This window comes from Cibotium barometz, chromosome 58 (genome assembly GCF_041138505.1).
Source record: "Cibotium barometz isolate CiBa-2024 chromosome 58, ASM4113850v1, whole genome shotgun sequence".
Taxonomy (NCBI): domain Eukaryota; kingdom Viridiplantae; phylum Streptophyta; class Polypodiopsida; order Cyatheales; family Cibotiaceae; genus Cibotium; species Cibotium barometz.
This window is the reverse complement of record NC_141103.1, coordinates 28,522,358-28,527,022: the sequence shown is the minus strand read 5'-3', so window position 1 is coordinate 28,527,022 and position 4,665 is coordinate 28,522,358.

The window sequence follows — 4,665 nt, the reverse complement described above, 5'->3', positions numbered from 1 at the left end:
TACTTCATGCTAATAACCTGATGTCAAATGGAAAAACTTTCCTACTAACTTACCTTATTAACCAACTCACTCAAGCAAAACACCATTTTTCCAAACAGAGTGACAAATAGACAATATGCTCCACAACCTTACTAAAACATTGAAATCACCCAAAAATACCTTCATGAATGTAATTAGATATTCCTAAAATATTTCTTCAACCATTCTCTAAAATGTTACCTATTTTTATAGGACCTTTTCTCCAAGTACAAGATTTTAACAAATTTTATAAATTATTTAAATAAGTTAACCTACAAGTTAATACATCAACCTTAGAAGAAGAATTAAACGAAAAACTTAAACAAAAAAATATTTATGAACACAAGACAAAAACATTAGGTCCAATCTGCCCCCCCCATATGTAAGACCCGCGGTCTCATATATGAGTATTTCAATGATTTATTAAGATATGAAGTAATTTGATACAATCATACATGTGCTCATCAGAGGAGAAAAGAGAAGATAGAAAGAAAATAGAGCTTCATCCAAGGAACCTGCAATTCTTACATATGTGACACCCGCGGTCTCACATATGAGTATTTCAATGATTTATTAAGATATGAAGTAATTTGATATAATCATACATCTGCTCATCAGAGGAGGAGAAAAGAGAAGATAGAAAGAAAATAGAGCTTCATCCAAGGAACCTGCAATTCTTACAAACCATGTTTAAAGACGTTTGCATGTCTCACACTGTCTTGGCTCCCTATATACAAGTACAGGCCTGCAACTTGCAGCCACTGTATCTCTCTGGCTTTTTGTCAGAATATAGTTGAGTTGGTACTTAACATTACGGTAATAGGCTTGGTCTACAACTTAACGGCGCGGCAGGCCGTTTTTCTAAACTCAACTGTATGCAAAAATCGACCTACTTTTTGGGAACCTTTATCATAAATATGCTATTTTTATCATAAATTTATTTTCTTTATATTTCTCTAATTGTTTAGAGATATTCATATATGCTCATCTCTAACTATATTTTTTATTGAATAAATATAATTAAATTCTTAAGAAAGTTCACTCACATAACATTACCGGGGCCTTCTTGGGCCCAAAAGTCATGACATTGGAAGCAAAAAAGGATCCCCATTCAGTCACAAAGGTTATCTTTTCTTGATTCTCTGGAGCCATCAAAACTTGGTTGTACCCACTAAAACCATCCAAAAATGAATACATTTCATGACTTGATACAACATCCATCAATGGAATTTGAAAATGGAAGTGGAAACGGGTACATCTTAGTTGATGCATTTAGCTTTTTGTAATGCACATAGACCCATAACTTCCCCTTTTTTTTGGTAGTATCACTATGGGTGACAATAAGTCACTTTATCCACCAGTAGTAGGTATAGAAATTCCACCTTTAACGATTTATCAATTTATTTCTTCACTTGTTTTTCATAATTGGGATTCATTCTGCATAAGTGATGCTTCACCGAAATCACATCCTCCTTGAGATCTATGTGATGTTGGTAAAATTGAGGGTCCATCCCCTTCATGACTTTGGGATTCATTCTTTGGTAACGTTGCTACTTCACCCGAAGCTGCATCCTCCTTGAGATCTATGTGATGGTGGTAAAATTGAGGGTCTAGCCCCTTCATGATTTATGCAAATGCATCCATATATAAATGTTACTCCATGCAGACACATCCACATAAATGTTACTCCATGCATCCATATATAAATGTTACTCCATGCAGACACATCCACATATGAATGTAACATTTCATATAGGTATTTCTAGATTCAAGTAACTCCATTTCGACACATCCACATATGAATGTAATGGTTCACATAGTTGCTTCCATATAGCTTCATGACTCAGTAACTCCATGCAAATGCATCCACATATGAATGTAACTCCATACAAACACATCCACATATGAATGTAACAGTTCATATAAATAGTTGCTTCCAGAATACAGGTCCCAACTTGCAAAGAATATTTGGATCTTTCTCAGCTCCTAACTTCTTATAGCTACTACCAGAATACAGGTTACATCTTGCATAAAGTATCTGGATCTTTCATATCCTTAATTTCATATCTTCTAACTCATCCTCTTTCAGTAAGAGGGTGCGTATTTCCCTTTTTTATGCATCTTCAACTATGATAGTTGCCTTAATATCTTCTTCTAGAAAATTCGCATCATCTAGCTCAAGGACTAAAATGCTGAAGTTCTAGTGATGTGTATGCAGATCCACTCGTGGGGTATACTAAGACACTATCATATCAACATTAACTTCAAATAACAATGAGACTAGATTTTGATTTTGATTCAAGATCTCTTATCTTCAAAGAAATAAAAATGACTAGAAACTTTGTACCTTCAATCTCAATATTCATACCTCAAATTAAGCCAAGAAGAGTGAAACCAAGAGACTTCACTCTTCTTTTCCGTAATTCCAAATCTGTGATGACCAGCTGTACTTAAATTGTTAGGCTAATTTGGCAGCAGCTAGGGTAGAGCTTGCTAGGGTCCAACCATATTTAACTCAAGCTCAAACAGATGCAGTTTGGTAAATAATAGATCTTACGTAATTCATCTGGTGGCAAGGCTACTTCTATATTCAGACATTAGTACACATCCCCTACACATTGGCAAGCCTAAGCCTACCTCCAAGTGATACGAGCCAAGTGATCATGAATAGACATAGCAAGCTTCACAACCTTCTTATCCTAGGTAAGGGTTAGTTCACATCCCCTACACATTGGTAGGTCCAAGCCCACCTCCAAGTGAGTACAAGTGATCATGAATAGACATAGCAAGCTTCACAACCTTCTTATCCTAGGTAAGGGTTAGTTCACATCCCCTACACATTGGTAGGTCCAAGCCCACCTCCAAGTGAGTACAAGCCAAGTGATCATAAATAGACATAGCAAGCCTCATAGCCTTTTTATCCTTAGAAGTTCGAGTCCCAATAAGTTCTCTTCTACATGGAAATTCTCAACTTTGGAGAGACTTATCTATGATTGGAACTTAAGAGCCCACACTCCTGATCTAAGAGGAGGAAGATGAGTTATGCCACATTGAGAGCTCTCCTTCCATACCCAAGACAAAAGGATAGCCAAAAAGTTCCCATGAACAAGCTAGGACACTTTTTTTAAAGTGATAAAATAAACATCATGTTACTTATCATTTATAAAGGCACGATGGTATGGATAGTGGTGCTAGTGTCAACATAATCACCAAGGATTATTGGGAGACTAGAGGAAGCCCACTACTTGTAGGTATGAGCCTCATGGTCAAACAAGAACATAGCTAACATTTAGGCATACTTCAAGATGTATATATTAAGACCTTCGAGTTAAGCTTCCACAACACATTCATGGTGATCAAAGAAGGTCATACATTATGATCCTTGGAAGGCCTTACATGAGATATACAAGGTTGAGCACTATTCACAATTAAGAAACCAATCACATTTACATACATAAAGGTAACCATTCCTTCAAAAAAAAGCTTGAAAACTCATCCCATGGGTTGACGCATTCTATGTTAATATAGATCTATAGAGCTTGTAACAAGATGGGTGATGGTGAAGATAAGGACTACGAATATGAGACCCTTTCAAAGCATGCCCACTTTGGGAGAACACATCCCTATAATGGAAGGGTGGAGCTGATCCCTAACAAGGCACTTCCTACTACTCTAGGTGGGAAGCCTCCCTAGATCCTACATATTATTCCATGAGATAATCCTCATGGTGGTAAAAAGAAGTGGTTTTGACTCTAGACCTGAGCAACCGCTTGGCCAAAGTCTAAACCCCCCTCCCATAATGATGGAGGGGATAATCCTTGGAGAAAAGTCTAATGTCAGTAGACTCTGCATAATCTCTGCATTCATGCACAATGCATGGGTTGTTTCTTGCAAGGCATCGTGGCATATATCCTGTTGTGCATCTTGAAAGGCCTCATAAGATGGTAATGTGTCCTACACAACCTATATGTTGTCCATTCCCAAGAAAGGAGGACTTAACATAATCATTTTTCCTTGATGCAACATCCTTCTTCTGCAAACTCATCACTTCGACCCAATATATCATCACTCTGTTCATTGTCTTTAGGACAGGCATCATCCTAGTGATGGAAAGAAGCTAAGGAGGATCATAATTACCTAACTTAGGTACCATTAATGCTAGAGTTATTAAGATTGTAAACTAAAATGAAAGCATAATCAAGAGAGGCGAGTATGATTTGATGAAAAGAGACACTTTCTTCATTGAATTGAGCCTTTAAATAGGCTATTTGCATACACGGTTTTCTCCCCTTGATTTAGGGTAATTGCCCTTTAATGAAGGGTGTGGTGGAGATGATTGAGGAGAGTTGGATGCCTTTATTTCTAGCTAAGGTTTTATTTTTACCTTTTTGGAATAATGTAATGAATTCACACCAATGGATGTTACATGGCTTTATCCAAAAACCCCTCTCCATGTGATATCCTTTTTGCAAGCTTCGTATGCCATCTATGATGGATGTATATGTCTAGTGGCTATTCATCTATGATGAGTTTTACCATCTATGACTAGGCTTACTTTTGTGGATTTAAAGAAGGATGAGATAAAAGAATTTGGCTCATGTTTAATGTGATCTTTGTGGTGTGACTCGAAATGGCCATGAGTCCCAT